At 39.2% G+C, this 18,488-nt stretch overlaps 1 protein-coding gene across 2 annotated transcripts in view; it reads right to left on the bottom strand.

Moving 5' to 3' along the window:
• The window catches only part of fam163ba (family with sequence similarity 163 member B, genome duplicate a), a 32,494-nt gene extending 21,641 nt beyond the window's left edge, over positions 1-10,853 (bottom strand). The window contains exon 1 of one of the 2 annotated variants that reach the window (XM_067432815.1): positions 10,029-10,853. The gene's annotated coding sequence lies outside the window, so the exon portion shown is untranslated. Of the gene's footprint in view, positions 1-10,024 lie in introns of both variants that reach the window. The other variant, XM_067432814.1, reaches the window with a different exon arrangement.
• Positions 10,854-18,488: the final 7,635 nt, after the last annotated feature.

The raw sequence follows: 18,488 nt of genomic DNA, 5'->3' as shown, positions 1-18,488 counted from the left end.
AGCACTGGACAAAAACTTGAGTGTTGAGTGGATTTAAACACAACTAACTTACACATACGATTGGCCATTGTGTTCAAGAAATTAACAAACATGTCTGTGATTGGCTACAATACAAAAACACGTTGGAAATTGAATCATTTGACGAGCGCAAATACTGATACGCACTAGATCGCTAATAATATGCTATTATTACAAGGAAAACAGATCCTAAACCAGCAGTTATGGGCAGCTTTTCCCTCTAAAAGCAATCAGAAACAGCAGGCAGCAGTGGTTTGAGTAAGAAAATTACACGCTATTATCAAGTCAACTCAGTGAGCATAACTCAGTGGCCAATGTTGACATCACATGCATACCCTCTATACATTTTGTAATGTGTACCACCACAACTTCACTCTATAGCTTTTTTTTTTTAATCCTGAGGATTCTTAAAAACCTTGGTTATCAAGATTATTAACAGTTTTGTGATACTTTTATATGATTTATTTGTACAAGAAATACAAAAATAATTGACTGTTTGCATTCTTTTGTTGTGTTGTATCACATGTAAGCTTTCTTTTTTTGTGTATGTTAACATGTTACAGTATGTGTATGTTAGTATTATGGATGTTAACATGTTACAGTATGTGTATGTTGTTACAACTGGATGCATGTTAGCATGTTTTAACAGTATGTGTATGTAAGTAATATGGATTTTAACATGTTACAATATGTATTAGCGGGATGCATGTTAGGATGTTGTTACATTATGTGTATGTTAATAGTATGGATGCATATTAGCAAGTTGTTACAGTATGTGTATGTTAGTAGTATGGATTTTAACATTTTACAGTGTATGTTAGCAGGCCAGGATGCATGTTAGCATGTTGTTACAGTATGTATATGTTAGTAGTATGGATGCTAGCATGTTACGGAATGTGTATGTTAACAGTATGTATGCAGCAGAATGGATGTGTATGTTTAATGATTATGTTAATATCATGAATGTTAGCATGTTATGAGTATGTTTAGCATGTTACCAATATGTATATTAACAAGACTGTCAAATACACCATTAAAGAATCATGCATAATTCATTCAATATTGTAGCGACTCAGGCGAATCAAACACACAATCGCCAGTTACATTTAACAAATATGTTTCGAATGCTTTGTGCTTAGTAACAGACCTTCCCCCAACACAACAGAGAAAGATTCTCCGTTACCCTGGAAACCATCTGATAAGACGTTTTACGGTCCAAAAGAATTTGGCCACATGAAAAGTCCAGAGTTAAAGACACAAAGCTTGTAAAACACACGCTTTTGCCTCAAATTATAGACAACCATCTATAAATGAACATGCACCCCAGGACATTGTATGTAAACACATAACTGTCTTGTAAAATGTTTCTTCTGTATGGTATTTTGCATCTTTTTGTCTTTGTCTTAACAACTTACTAGTTCAGGTAACCTCATATATGTCATGTCTCCTATTTATTAATGCTCACTTCACGACTTACACTTCCATGTATGTCACTTATTCAGAGAATGCAGTGTGTGTTTGTTGCATTAATTAGAGTATGAATGGGCAGAGACCCATTGATTCAAGCTTGAAACAAAGAGCCATAAAATCTCCAGAGGAATTTCCCGCTTGGAAATCCCAACAATCTCATTGGTCAAGTCAACCAGGAGGGTGTGACAACTCCCAGACCTTAAAAAGAGAGGTTCTCGGATGCCCTCCCTCTCTCTTCTCTCTCTGGCTGAACCAACACTTCATCGTGGCTGGCCCTTGAGCCAGGCCACCAATGTAGGCCCTCCAAGCAGGGAGGGCCTCCATACACAGAGCCATGTGCTGTGTGGGACCAGAAACCCGAGGCCCACACACGGCCATCCACACTTCATGTGGACCTTCTTCGACCATCAGAGACTCTGCAAGTTCACCGTCGTTCCTTCACTCACCACGGAAGGAATCATGCGTGGTAAAACCCATCAGACCAAACCATCGAACTTTCTCCTGCGATTTCCACCTGGACGGTCTTCTACGGCTCAAGCCATATGCAAGTATCGTATGCAAAACAAATTGCTGTGTAGTGAGTAAAACTGTAAACCCCTTTGTTCAGACAAAGGGGCTTGTAGTCACCGATGGTTTCTCTCAAGGTTTTAGACTCTTTAGACTTCATCCATCTGTACTGACCCGGTTTTTCTAACCACTTTCACTTCAACTCTTGCTATGTATGTTTTGTGTATGTATGTTTCATGTCTCGTTCGTGATTTATAGATATTCAATTTTGTGCACAATATCTGTTTGGTTCTGACTCCCTGCCTGCAAACAAATTGTCCCTTAAATGATCGATCTGGTGATGCGCTCTAAGCGCTTTTGTAAATACAAAGGAAGAATACTTTTTCTGTAGCCATGAAAAATATTCTTTTCTTAGAATTAAGTAATAATCAATACTAAATGTTCACAAATGAACTGATTGATTGATTGATTGATTGCAAAATTAATGTAGCTACATAAAGTAAATCTATTTAAATGATTCAAATATTCATAATTAATCATAATGAGTTATGAATAATTATTAATATTTCCCTTAAGGGCTAATTCGCTACAATATACTGTCATTAAAAATGTCATACCTCAATATCATTCATCATTTAAACACCTACTAACATTTGACGATAACAAGGACCACAGAGAGACATTTTGCATGGAAAAACAACCATTGAGAGTGTTTTATAATTTCCGGAACACAGAGATTTAATAATTCATTAAACTGAAAGAAACCTTATCTAAAATGTTCATTGAACTGCATTCAATAGAAAACTTAAACAACAGATTCAATTGAAAGATTAATTAGACTTTTTATAGGTCATGTCAGACTTAACAGGAAGACAAACTATTTTACCCCTGACCAAGTCTGCGTGTCAATAACTAGAAGGCAAAAGCTGCTTGAAAATGTTCGTAAGTGCAATAAAACTCTCCATATAAGAGTATAGTGTAACCTAGTGAAAAGTTTCACACACCCTCCAGTCAAACTACATTTCAAAGAGATAAAAGGATGAAGAAACCTTATATGTATTTAAATACATGTTCAGACAAGCTTGTCCTGAAAAGTAGAAAATATATTGAGCCTGGAGAACAATTTTATATGGGCCAAAAAAATTGAATAGCCTATGATGACTGGGTAATAACATGTCCTTTGTTATGGCGCTAATAGTGCTGCAAGTCTTCAAACCATCATACATCAACAACTCATATCAACAAACAAGCAAAAAAAGCAGAATGCTGACAGTAAACAAGCATACTATAAAGGTTACCAGGCATATTAATATCACTTCCCTTTGAGGGACATTTGGTTTAGGAGTAAATGTGGCAGATCATTTTATTCATACCACATTAATTCCAAAATAACTCCATGACTATTTCTTCATACGCGGACTATGAAGATTAAAAAGCCTATTCTCATTTCTAAGTCACACATCAAACTCAGTAAAAGCACTTCAAGATGAATAATATGAAACATGGCAGTGCCATATGCACCCTGCATAAACTTTCTATTTGTGGTTTGTGACAAATAAAGTGTTACCCTTGGCAACCCCACGGCTACAGCACAGGCCTATTTGAGTGATCCATAGTGTGTGTGTTTGAGGGATGGAGCGTGCAGGTATGCTCTTAGATAATTCATTCCCACACTAATGAAGGGCCTATGAACACGTGTACTTCCTCATGCGTCTCATGAGTCTATACAGGACTGATGTTAAACCCTCATTGATCCAAATATATGACAGCAGAGAGCTGTATTCCCTTACCAAAGTACACAAACACAGCTTTTTCCGAATGCAATATCTCTGATATCACAAACATATGCATACAGGAAGTAAACGGATTGCTGCGCACAGCTTGGATTTGAATTGCATAGAATATGCAGAAATGCATACCACGGATAAACAATCCGAAGCGGGCACACTCAAATGCTTATTTAAAGTTTCATATTATAGACCTACTGATTTGCTCAAACAAGATTATATTAGGAAAATCGCTCATGATGCAAAGTTTGCAGTTGGGAAAGGGAGTGATTCATATTTGCCTTTTTTTCCAGAATAGTATATATGCGACTGAAATGTATTTTGTATCTTATCTATAATCATGATAGGGTATCTATCATCATTGCAGACGACTCAAAATTAAGATTTTCCCCACCTCCTTGGAAAAAATGGCTAGAACACTGTCGAAGTGTGCCATCCCACCTGTGAACTGATCAATCACAACAACAGCAAGACGCGTAATTTGTTGCCACTTCCAAGATGGCCGAAAGTCCTGCTTCCATCAAGCATAGCATAGAAATACACTTGCAGTAAAAAGTACGCTCGCAGTATGCTCACTAGTACAAAGTCACGCCTGAAAAATCCTCCCTCACATCTCCCCCTCCCCCCCTATTGACTATCGACAGAAATGAGAGAGGGAGGGGGAGACGTGAGGGAGGATTTTTCAGGCGTGACTTTTTACTGCGCCGAGTCGAAGTACTCTCAAAAGTGCTATTCCGCCATACATTATAGTTCTATTTTAACCCGCTAAGAAAAGCGCCACGTACATAACTGTATTTAAATAGGGAAAACGTGGAGGTGTTTGGTCGCTTCTAACTTGATCTCTGTTTGGTACCATAGTGAATGAACTGGGCTTAGTGGGCTAAGCTAAATGCTATTAGATCGTCCAGAGAGATTAAGTGCACACACTGAGACGAGAGAGGGATCTATCAACTCATCTTAGTTAAGGGAATAACATAGTATACCTTTAATACGGTACACACATGGGTTTGTTGATGGATATACTCTCGTTAATGCTGATAGTGAGGAATTATAGGTGCAACATCTCATTATGTACCTCAAGATAAGTAGTGTATCACTGAGAAATGTCATGCTCAAGTCGTCCTTGCGATGGAGGTTCGGGTGAATCGGGTTGAATAAGTTCTTCCAATGTTTCATCATCGGACTTGCATTTTACCCCATTTAGTGGTTATTTTTTAAGAAAATTATATATTAGTACATCACTTTTAAACAGCACCCTCTATGGACTGGTTTACATGTGTAATCTATAAAGAATATGACATATAGAACTTTAATTTAAATTCTATTAATTAACAACTGCAATTACAATACCAAGAAAATGATCGAAAATCATGATTTTTGTCATAATAGTGCAGCATAAGATAGCAACACTTTGCCGCAAAAAATATGTCCACTATCTTGTCTGCCCCAGTCATTATGCCCTACACCATCTAAAGAGATGAAATCCTTCAAGGGCACTCAAAGTGTCATCTTGTCACCATGGAAACACAAACAGGTATGGAGCTTGAGCAAATCTCACCCACACAAAACAGTGATTTCAGCTCATACAAATTAATGGTTAAAATGGCTTCTGCATTAAATTGCAGGTGTTTGCATTGGGGTTATCCATTTGTATATCCACCTGTGGTCTTCATGCATAATTACAGTCTATATCATCAAATCAAGCGTGAAGTCACATTATTTAGATGTTGAAAAGCATTTGCTAAATGGCATAAAATAGGTTTTCTTCTATTTTCTAGGTGTTCCACGGTAGAAAAAAATTCATAGAGGTTTAGAACAACTTAAAGAGATAGTTCACCCCAAAAAATAAATTCTTTTCGACCTTCGTTCATCTTCGACACACAAATGAAGATATTTTTGACTCCGAGAGCTTTCTGAGCCCTCTATAGACAGCTATTTAATGACTATTTTAAGGCCTAAAAAGGTAGTAAAGGCATTGCTAAAATAGTTTGTGATGTTTTTCAGTGGTTCAACCTTAATTTTATCAAGCATGGAGAATACTTTTTGTGCGCAAAAAACAAACAAAAATAACGACTTTATTAAACAATTCAACAATTTATCCTACACTCTTTATGTTGTAAATACAGTCCAGTGCTTCCGTAGCCTAGAAATCGAATCTGCCCGCGAGTGTCGTCTAGCAGCTCTCAAGACACTTCTGAGCTGTAAACGCCAAACTCTGGTTGGACCAATTACATTGTGTATAGAGTCGGTGGGCAGGGCTTAACATAATGATGGCCGAGTTGCGCGTACTTCTAGTAAACACAGAAATTGGCGAATGGCGGTCTTTCAAATCACCTTTAATCGCGACTCTGGAAGACTTTGAGTTTTATAGCTTTTCTCTGAGAAAAGAACAAAGAATGGCACTGAAGTCATTCGTAAGAAGGTAAGACGACCGGATACAGCGAAAGTTTAATCTTTCAACTAGCTCTGGTTGGTTGTAGCGCTATCCAATTGCGTGCATGCCGTGCAGAGGGAGTCTGAAAGACAACCATTTATCCCGCCCCTCGGATTGAGCCCTGTCAATGGTGAGTTTCCAGACCAAACATCTTGATGTGGGTCTGGCTTGTCAGGCTAGTGCTTCCGAGATTTCATCAAAAATTTTCAACTTGTGTTCTGAAAATAAAAGAAGGTCTTACGGGTTTGGAACGACATGAGGGTGAGTAATCAATGACAGACATTTCATTTTTGTGTGAACTTAACCTGTCAAAAACACATTCACACTCTTCTCTCATTCACATGGAAACTACAAATAAATTCAATTTGAAGTTTTGCTTTTACTCTTTAACTGAAACATGAACCATATCAAAAGACCACAATATTATTTTAGACATGGAGTAGCTATGTGATTGCTTATTGGCACTTAGGCTTAACAACAAGTTCTCAAAAGCATCATGAGCTAAGTTGACCGTAGCGACCATTGGTGGTTCTTGCAATGCTTTTGAGAAACGCAGCCCTAAACACATTAGCAGCCATGTAGCAACGGCCTGGCAACCACCCAGAACACTTCAGCATACTTCTGGCAGGTTTTTTCATGGGTAAGCAGCACTCCCTGAAGAAAATGTCAATATCCAGTTCATTTTGAACCATCAAATTCTATTTGTAAGAGCTAAATTTGGAACAGACTATCAAGTCACTGACACTCCAATTATCTTATATACACCTCAGGGTTCCTGAGTCTCAATATAGGAGCACTTCTTATATTTCCACCTAAATATTCATAATGAGATTACGTGGCAGTCCAAATGTTTAACTATAAAAGACTCTCAATACATGAATCCAAATAAATTCTCACACATGCTAAATTGATGAAATATCCCTATTATTTTGTATAATTCAATTAAATTGACAGCACTATGTATTTCTGAAGGACTTATCCTCGGTTTAACTGGAACAACAGGCGGTTCGAGCCTCTCCGGCCTCAGGAGTGATGGACTGTGTGTACCTTAGAGGGACAGAGTGAGCATAAAACTGAGTCCATTTTTTTTTAGCTGCTATGTACACAACCTCCAGCCTTCTTCCATCACTACGAAGAGGATAAAAGTGTTTACAGGTGTTACATAAAAACACTCTTTTGTGAGATAACTGTGTGTGTGTGTGTGTGTGTGTGTGTGTGTGTGTGTGTGTGTGTGTGTGTGTGTGTGTGTGTTGGTGTTATTCCTGTAGGGTGGCTGAGTACAGCTACAGTCTCTTTTCCACTTTTCTTCCTGCTCTAATCTTTTTATATCTCTGCCTGTCTACTTGGCAAGCGGCCACTCTGTATCCAGATTCATTCCACCGTTATGTGGTTCGAAAGTTGATGTTTCACATGTGCATGGTCTCTCTATGGAAAAGGTGAGTTTCCTGCTGAGAAACCTCTTCCACACCAAAACCTGTGAGAAATAATCAATTTTGGTATTGCTTTGGGACCTTCACTGCTTCCCAATATAGCTTGAGCAGTTTGGGGGATGTGACAGCATCAGCTTCCATCTTCTGTTAAAAGCAGTCTTTGTAACATCTAACATGTTTATATTCTTCCGTCTTGTTTTCCCTTGAGGCGGCAGGAGTGTTGTAAGCCACACTGGTGTCTGTGGTCGCAGGAAGTGACATGGCCTTGTGGCAGGAGACATAGCAACCGTCTCTGACGGTGTGGGGGTGCGAGGGGGAGGGGATGGGGGAGGAGAGCAGGACGGGTGGACAGTAAAGGACATAAATGAAAGAGTAGCGAGGAGATGTGGTGTGAAAGGCAGCCTGAAGGATCTGGGAGAAAAGACTTGTACAAGAATGATGCTCCAAATATCCAATCATTAAACGTCTCTGCACATAGGCTACATGGTCAAAATAAAATCTAGTCAGTTTTAAAACTGTGTGCTACAAAATAGACAAAACTACAAAATAGACAAAACTACAAAACTGTGTGATGCAATAGAAAGTAGATGCTGTGCTATATAATTATGCATAAACCTTGCTGCAAGTAGAATACAAATACAAATCATTTTAGTCCAGGAGAAGCACATTATCATCATAATACAATGTTCTGTTAGGTAACCTAAAAAAATCGCATCTAGAGATATTTTAACCAAAATAAAAAATACTGTCATTATTTACTCAAATTCATGCCATTCCTACACTGACTCCTGTATGACTCTTTTGTTATATGAATATATTTTCAGGAATGTTTAAACAGTTTTTTGTCCATACAATGAAAGTCAATGGGGTCCGAAAACATTAAGCTAACTTAATTTTAAGGTGACGCAGTTACATTATACTTATTCAAGTAAATACTGAGTAATATTAATGAACTACATGTATGTATTATAGAGTTAGGTTTGGGTTTAGCTATTTGTAATTATGTATAATTTACTACAGTAAATACATGCAGTAAAGTGCAACTGTCAAAGTATTACCAGAAAATCATACAGGTTCAGAATAACATGAGGACAGCAATATTCCTTTGACAGTTCACCCAAAAAAGAAGATTATGTCATAATTTCTTTCTTCTGCCGAACACAAATGAAGATATTTTAAATAATATAGGGAACTGCACATTTGATGGACCCCACTGACTTTCATAGTATGGAAAAAATACTAAGGAAGTCAAAGGGGTCCATCAACTGTTTGGTTACCGACATTCTTCAAAATATCTTTTTTTGTGTTCTACAGAACAAAACTTGGGGGTGAGTAAATGACTATCCCTTTAATGAACTTTACTACAATTTGTTACACCACTGAAAGATATTTTTACAGGTTGAAATAACAATTTCTCCACTGTTACAGCACAGAAAAGCTATTTTTAAGATGATTTTTATAGAAGTGGTGTTGGCATTTAAAATAAACTGGCTTGTTTCTTGTTTTTTCATCTCCTTTGAAGAAGGCACCTTGGAATAGAAATGCTATGTCTCCATTATTCATCGGAATGCATTTTCCAATTAATATGTGTAACAGAAAGACAGATATCTGACGGGGGAGGGTAAAGAATCAGAAGGAACGGGATGGCTGGGGGTGGAGGGAACTCTTTAATATTATTATGCAGGAAATGCCCATCCCCCTGTCCCATCTTGCAACTGACAGAGGAGAAAAATATCCTTGCGCCTTTCAAAAGGGTCATGGGTTATGGGAAATCAAACCTACTAATCAGAAGGAGTGTAGATTGCCATATCTGCTTGACTGCACGTGACATCAAGGTTAAAGGGCTCCTGATGTCTGAGTTATAACAAACATGAGCTAAGGTTGAGATTTGTAAAGACAGGTAATGGTCACATGATCAAGATGGATGCAACAGTAGAAAAACGTGCTTTTGTGGGGATTAAACAATTAGTTTAACCTGAAATTTAATATCTCCTCGGGGGTTTATAGGACTATAATTGTATAGAAGTATTGTTTTCGTTTCTTAAGATATTCTCAGTTTATGTAACAAATATATTTATGCTAAATCGAGTTCAGCAGGTCAACTTTCCATAACTTCAGCACCATGGACAGAGAACAACTTCTTGCAAAGCCATTTGCAGCTATACATCAAGAAAAAGAAAAAACAGGCCTAATTTAATTCAGTTAAAAGTGGCAATGATGAAAATGTTACCTGGAGAATATGCCTTCGAACATTATTGCGTTCACACAAACTAACAGAGAAACCACATGCATTGCTTCACAACAAAAGCAAGACTTTGGACAAATAAGCCAAACTAAATCACTGTTGTGTTATAAAGACCATAAGGTTGAAATCTTACCTACACGATGGTTAGAATTGAACCAGAGCACATCTGCAGAAGTGACGTTGCTCCAACGAGACGGGCACGAGCTTTATGGACGAGTTTGAACCGAACTGTTACAGAATCCGCGTAACGTTAGGTGACTTTCGTCGTTTTTTCCTTCGACTTTTGGCGTCCTAAAACGGCTCGAACATGAAGCGAATGGGGTGGGAAAACAACAAATGCGGCGTATTAACAATCTCACGCGATTTAAGAGTTCCTTATTTCATATCCGTTTTTGTGGAGTTGTCATCATCCTGAGTGACTTTTCATTGACAGCTCCTTATATGTAAGGAAAGGGAGAAGCTCCGAGAGCACAGTATAGTAATTTAGAACCGGAAAAACTTGTTGGGTTAACCAAAAGTCCTTTTCAATAGTTTTCAAATCCGCCTTGGTTCGAAGAAATTAACTAGTTGTGTTTCGAAGAGTGGTCCGTGAGATGAAGTGCCGTGTAAAACACTGTTCCTTTAAACGTCCTCAACCGCAACACGAAAACCTTCGCAGCTCCATATCACAATGCACCTCAAGCTTCATGTATGGAGATGTTAGTGTCTCATATTCCTTCTCCTCTGCGAGCGACAAATTACTATGGACTATGAAATCCCCTCAGCTTGTTTGTTCTCAGAGCTCGCGAGGCTGATTTGCCGTCTGTTTTGGTGTCGCGCGATCTTTCCCGCGAGATAATTGCTGCTGTTTGTCTCGTGCAGATGAAGTGCACTGTAAATCTGCCCGCGCGCGGAGTGGGCTGAGACGGTTTTACAGTTCCGGCCACTGACTGACGATATGCGGCTATCAGGAACTGTGATGTGAATTCAACGAATCCAGAGAAGCATCATAAATTCATCAGAGCCTCTGGAAGGCGTTAAGATAACGCCTTACTGCTTAATTAAGTGGTAAAAATTTATGCTAAACTTTCTGTGGCCAAGTAGCGTAACAGTGCAGTGCAGTGCAGTTAATTTAATCAGCACTAGAATTTTTGGCTAATATAGCAAACATATATTATGCCCCTTATAAACATTATGTTGATTATAATGTTAATAAGATTGCTAAATTGACACTGTAATGTAGCCTATCATAAATCAACGGATGTTAAAGGCTCAATATGTGCGATTTTTGGATTAAAATATCCAAAAACCACTAGAATAATGTTATATAGTTTGTTGTCCTTACATTATCTCAAATGTCTCCAAGAATGTTTAAATCTAGAGAAATAAGCAATTTTAACCAGGACCCCGTCTGTGGGTTGTCTATCAATGACATCATACCAGCATTACCCTCGATTTTCTGGTTTTATTTTGTAGAAAACCATGAAAAAACCAAAGACGCTTTAAAATATGTTTTATTAGACAGGTGTATGGATGCTGATTTACAGGTGTAATGGGCTCTATGGATTAATGGCGGCAATGCATTTTTGTTCTACAGGGAAGAAAACTAAAGTTGTTTAGCTCAACACAGTTAGTCTTATGCTTTAAATCTCGTTGTCTTGATTTACCGGGAGTACTGTTTTACTAGTGTCTCACAGTAGCCGCCAAGCACAGAGTAGCCTTCATCAAGCCTTTGTTTAGAATAAGAGACCTCTAGCTGCAAAAAATTACATAATGGCTTTAAAGGGTTAGTTCACCCAAAAATGAAATTTCTTTCATTAATGACTGACCCCAATGCCGTTCCACACCTGTAAGACCTCCGTTCATCCTCGGAACACAGTTTTATATTTAGTCCGAGGCCTTTCTGTCCTTTGAATGTAAGTGTATGGCCACTTGCTGTCAGCGTCCAGAAGGTAATGAAAACATCATCAAAGTTGTCCATATGTGACATCAGTTGGTTAGTTAGACTCTTTTGAAGCGTCGACAATACATTCAAACACGCTGTTTTCAAACCTCAAATAAAGAATCAAACGGTCGCAAATCAGCAGATTGATTCGTGATTCATATCACCAATGTCACGTGATTTCAGCAGTTTGCCAGTTTGACACGTGATCCGAATCTTGAATCATGACCGTTTGATTCTTTATTTGAGGTTTGAAAACAAACGCGGAAGGGAAGACAATGCTGAATAAAGTCGTATTTTTTATTTTTGGAACAAAATGTATTGTCGACACTTCAAAAGAGTCAAACTAACCAATTGATGTCACATATGGACAACTTTGATGATGTTTTCATTACCTTCTGGACGTGGACAGCAAGTGGCCATACACTTACATTCAAATGACAGAAAGGCCTCGGAATAAATCTAAAATATCTTAAACTGTGTTCTGAGGATGAACCGAGGTCTTCCGGGTGTGGAATGACATTGGGGACAGAAATTTAATTTTTGGTTGAACTAACCCTTTAATGCATTTTGCATCCGTAAACAGCACAGTTAGGGCCAGGAATTTTGCAGAAGAATTTTTTTGCTCAATTATTATTACTAAATTTAGCTACTAATTTAATATTTTGTGTCTTTTATTTTATTGACATTACTGCTATTTTATAAAATCCTTAACTATGGATTTTAAAAAGCTGTGGAGCTTTCCTATAGCTTTAGCTCAATCAGTAGAGCATGGCGCTAGCAACGCCAAGGTCATGGGTTCGATTCCCAGGGAAAGCAAGAATTGACAATTTTTTTTTTTAAATGTGTACCTCGAATGCAATGTAAGTCGCTTTGGATAAAAGCTTCTGCCAAATGCGTAAATGTAACAATACAGTAGTGAATAGGCCTAACATGACTGATTGCTTTATTTTGCTCCACACTTTGTTTTGTTTCAGTTTGTTTTTTTAAAGTGGGGCCAAATTATTACAAATGATGTTGTAATATTAAAGTTACATTTCTGCACCATTTTTTTTAATGATAAAAATGCAATACCCCACCCATTGGTATGGTATTTGGTATGGGGGCCCAGCAAGATGGTTTGTACCCAGGGCCCAAAATTTCTACTATTGGTTGACCAAACAGATAGTTCCGCTGCCAAACAGACGCCATTGGTTGAGTCGAAATGCTCAAATAAATGGAGCAATGTTAAGGCATAGCTCCCAAAATCTAACATTCACAAATTGCACACTTTACTTTTAAAGCCCATAATATTGTCATAGTCAAATATCTAAATAAACATTTTAAACCTAATATCTGATTAAAGCATTTACTGAATTGATAGCTACATTTACAAAGGCAGTTGAACATCTTCAATTTTCTGAACACATCAGAGATCCAATACAGCTCGACAAAGCCATGTGTAAGTCATATTTCCATTTCTCATTGATTGCTGTTTCCCGATTTGCAATTTGATTGAACCAGCGGCTGTTTACAGTCAACAGTGCATATAATTCTTCGTTGAAGCAATGAGCGTTGAGAATTACACCCACCCTCAATTTCTTCCTTTCTCTCACATGAAATGTTGTCATAAGATCTACCGTAGATGATCATTTCATGTCAGCCACTGATTTCCTTCAACTGCTTATCTGCAGAAATCTGTCTGTAAGGTTGTTCTGAAAAATGAACAAAAGAGCCGCCCATTGAAGCTGGATGAGGGCCAAGATAAGCAGTAGCCCATCTGTAAGGCCTGCTCATTGATTTTGGCCAACATGATAATAACTGGTAGGATACACAGAGCAAGGGCTCAGCCATAATGTGCCTGGCTTTCCAGCTCAAGGCACAGAATGGGCTCTGTGGATTAATGGCGGCAATGCATTTTTGTTTATACACTGAAGAATACCAACCAGAGATGAATCATTGTGAAACGGCTACAGATCTCTGAATGACTGAAACTGGCTCTTCTCCATCACATGCTTGAATCTGGCATCAAATTCTCCATCCATGTTGTCCATTAATAAGCTCCCGAGCATGATGCTGCCACTATCACTACCGCCGTTTGATGGTTGGGTTATGGACTTCTACTACTAGTGCTACTAGAAAGGTTCAAAGCTTTGCCAGCTTTTTTCATCCTAACATCATCCTCTTTACACTGTAAAAAAAAAAAAATTCATGTCTCCAATAGAAAATTTTAAGTGACTCATCACATCAAAATTTTTCAGTTGGCCAAACTGAATTTCTATGAATTAAATTATATCAATTCACAGAATTTCATTTCGGCCAACTGAAAAATTAGATGTGATCAGTCACTAGAACATTTTCAATTGGAGCAATGTTGTTGTTGTTTTTTTTTTTTACAGTGTAGGTTCACCTTTAGTTTGGTTGTAAGGATAGCAGGATTGATCTAGCCTAGAAATCTAGACGCACCCTAGCGGCAGCAAATTTAATCTGCCCGCGAGTGTCGTCTAGGAACTCTCAATACCCTTCTGAGCTGTATTCCCCTCACTCTGGACGGGCCAATCACATTGTGTATAGAGTCGGCGGGCGGGGCCATAATGACGACGGCCGAGTTGCGTTTGCGTGCTTCTAGTAAACACAGAAACTGGGGAACGGCGGCGGTCTTTCGAATCAGCTTTGACTGCGATTCTGGAAGACTTGGAGTTAAGCTTGCCCTGAGAAAAGAACAAAGAATGGCACTGAAGTCATTCTTAAAACGGGAAGATGTGTTCGGAGTTTAGCCGACCGGATACGGTGAATGTTTAATCTATCAACAAGCTCTGTTTCACCTTCGTTGCTCTGGTTGGTTGTAGCGCTATCCTATCGCGTGCAGAGGAAGTTTGAAAGACAACCGTTTATCCCGCCCCTCGGATTGAGCCCTGTCAATGGTGAGTTTCCAGACCTAACATCTTGATGTGGGTCTGGCTTGTCAGGCTAGGATTGATCTGCTCTATTGATCCGACACAATCCCATGGCAATTTGTAATTATTTAACGTTTTGGCGAATTGGTGGCTAATTTGTATGAATTCATAAGATTTGCCGATTTGCCCAGATGCTTATTTTTAAGTATCTTACAAATTTATACGAAATCAGCTCTTCGTATAATAGTTAGGTTTTCTCCTGAGATCGGGTTGGTTTTAAATGTGAGACCTCAATTACTGACTGATTCCGCACATTAAATGGGTGGTTCCGTGGTGTTTTTCTAGGCTTGGTTGTGTTTATGGGGCGCAGTATAACATATATTAATACTTTAGTTTTTTTTACGCCATATTTTTCTTATATTTGACCTTTATTCCACACCGCTGTCTCAACTGTCCCGTTGAACGGCTCGTCTGCTTCCTGCTTCTATGAAGCCCATTCCTCCAAAAAACGCAGTGGTCTTAGATTGGTTAGATGGCTAAATGTAGTTTCATGTATTTTTATTGGCTGAAATGCCAAGCACAGGTTGCCGGAAACGCCTCACCCCTTACCATTACGGGCAGAAGTCACACATGCGGTGTAAAAAAACCCACCCCTTTAAAGCAGATTTTGAACTGGTGGATTAACATTTTTTAGTGCGATTAATCCATTAAACATGGTGGACTGTGTACAGCTCTCTGAAGGCGGGGATTATGCTATGCAGCAGTGTACATCAACAGTTGTGGGCGGGGCCTGTGAAATGTGATGTCACATTCCCAGGAATCTGCAAACTGCTTGTTTTGAAACATTTATGGGTTTAAAAAAAAAAAAAAAAGAGTGGGTAGATTTTTACCATTAAAAATGTGTTGTGTACACACTGCCAACACATATTTTTGTTCAAACACCATATACAAGTCAATTTTGCATATTAGGTGCTCTTTAATGTCCTTACTCGGCTTAGAAGAAAAAAGTTTTACAGATTACTTCTAGTACTTTTTTGATTGCATTAAGTATTAAACTGCCACATATTAAGCTATATTATAGTGTAAGGCTGTACATGACCAGAAAGAAAGTGACAGGACCAGAGATATTCCCTACCCTTCGCCCCTCCTTACACCCTGTGTCTAATATGTTTCTCCTCCTGAGACACAAGCAAACAGCTCTCTCTGTGTGTTTAGTGTGTTTGAGGTAATACTGACTGACTGACTGTTCCAAGCTGGATAATGTCAGTTTGAGCCTCAGGCCCTCTGACTCCTCAATTGTGTGTCTGCATGTGTTCATCCCCCCTGTTTGTTACATGCATATGTTTGTGACATGCAAAATATACACTAAAACTGATGGGTCACAAACCTAAAAATGGGCTGCAGGTCTGTTCTGATCATAACAGCAGGGGAGAAAAAAGCTATGCTGAATGTGAATAGTAATGCAACTAACAAAATATGATCATAGCTTGGATCTTTACTTTTAAAAACGGGGAGACAATGCTTTTCTTATCATTAATTGTTGGCTCTGTAGCATTTAGGAGCAACTTAATCTTTTGCTTGGTAGATGCAAATCACATTAGGTACAAACGAACATGACCAGGTTATAATAAATTAAAAAAACTAGCCACATTGCATTAAGGTTATCTTGATGCATAGATTTTTTTGCAATAAATTGAGTGCTGAGAACATGAAACCATCAAAATTCAAGAGACATTTTGAAACCAAAATCATTTTACTCGATTTTATATAGCATTAATACAAAAATTGGTCTAAATTTTAAAATAAATTGTTTTAAGTATGATTAAGGACATTTTGGTGTTTTATCCTCTTTATTTTATTACAACAAATTATAAGGTTTGGATGAAGGCAAGGACTTTGTTGATGGCCGTTTATGTAATCAAAAATAAAAACAAACAAAAACTAAAATGATAATGATCTGGCACAGGACTGAGAACACAATTAGAAAAAAATAAGTGAGGAAATTCAAATATCAAATAATAAGATGTGTTAGGTTAAAACAATAGACATCCAAGCACGTCATGTAGAAACAAACAAAACAAATCCATGTGCTAAAACATGACACAAACACGCAGCCAGCGAGAGCTGCGTGTCCATGTAACCCCTCCTGTTCGAACCGCTGACTCGAACCCGGATCCGCCGGCATGAGAGTCGGACGCTCTAACAAGTCGCTAGAGCGTCTCTCTTGAGGTCAGAGGAGTGAGGTTTACTTGCACAGTGACTACTAGCTGGCCTCTGCAAGTATCTGTGTGCTACATAGAACACAACAAAACAAGAACGCTTGGCCAATGAAAACATAAACCAGACACTTCAAAAATGCAGGAGACAAGAGCACATGGTGAGTAAGACAAAAAAGATAAAACATGGAGCTCCGCAGATACAACATATAGCTTAGATGGACTGGCAAACTTAAGTGAATTCGGAACTGCATGCTCACAATGACAAGAAAAGACTCTGTCAAGAAACTAAGAATAAACCAGAGCCAGAGGGATGGACCAGGCAGGCAGAGGCAGAGCAAGAACCCCAGTGGGCAGTAAGGGTGATGATGGTAGGGCAGGCAGCAAGGGTGGAGATGACAGGGCAGGCATAGCAGACTGGTCAATCTGGCAATACAGGGACAAGGGTGAGGAAGGGGAACATCATAAAGGTGACAGTCCCAAAGGCCTGGGCAGTCTTCAGGAAGCTGACAAGAGTCTTGGTGGAGCAGTCTAGAAACACAGGGGCTGGAGCGGACTCTGGCTGGTAAACAGGTCTAGAAGAAGCCAGCTGAGAGACTTGCACTGTCCAGGCATGCAGGGCAATCACGGCACAAAAGGTGGAGACTGCCCTTTTGGCCATTGCAGGACTAACAGGGAAAATGGGTCTCCATGGCCGTGACTGACGGAGCATGTGGTTCATGAGAGACTGGAGCCGAGGTAGCCAACAAGGAGGTGTGTGCAGTCCAGACCCATACTGTACAACAGTGGAAACATAGAGGGAGAGGACAGCCTCTTCAACTACGTCAGGACAGACAGGACGAGCAGTCTGCTCAGGGACAGCCTCCGTGGCCATTACAGGTTGCTCAGGAACAACCAAAGACAAGTCTTCCAGAAACGCTAGATTCAGGACAACCGGATTTGGATCTTTCAGGACTACCAGACTTGGGACCACCAGAGTCAGGACATGTGTGGCCACTGGATTTAGGAGAGAGACAGGAGCCCTCCTTCTCCTGCGAGGGTGAGGAAATAAATAGACGGCCATCATCGGGAAAGCTGCAATGCACTCCGCCTGCTCATGATTGCTACAGTGGTGTCAGGCACCTCAGGAAAAGCTGCAGCACCCTAGAATGGTGCCTCCAATTCTGGGTAATTTGCGGACTGCGGCTTTCACTAACTGAAGGTGGAATACCTGGAATCCCAGTGTGGGAGGACCTCATGCTGCATGGGGACTATGTTTCCCCACAATATTGTAATTGGTTCACAAAGTCCCAGAATGGCTGGTGATCCAGCCTTCCCACCTCCCAAGCCAGATGTTAAAGGAATTTTAGCTTATTCACCGTATCCCCCAGAGTTAGATAAGTCCATAGATACCATTTTCATCTTTGTGCGTGCCATTCAGCTAGCCTAGCTTAGCACAAAGCCTGGAGATAAACGGCTCCATCTAGCCTACTGCTCAATAAGTGACAAAATAACGCCAGCATTTTCCTATTCACATGTTGTGATGTGAATAGTTACATTGTGTAAGACCGACATAAAATGAAAAGTTGTAATTTTCTAGACCAA

The sequence above is a fragment of the Pseudorasbora parva genome, chromosome 23 (assembly GCF_024679245.1).
Source record: "Pseudorasbora parva isolate DD20220531a chromosome 23, ASM2467924v1, whole genome shotgun sequence".
NCBI classification, from domain to species: domain Eukaryota; kingdom Metazoa; phylum Chordata; class Actinopteri; order Cypriniformes; family Gobionidae; genus Pseudorasbora; species Pseudorasbora parva.
Note: the sequence above shows the minus strand (reverse complement) of the source record. Positions and strands in the feature narration are given on the sequence as shown.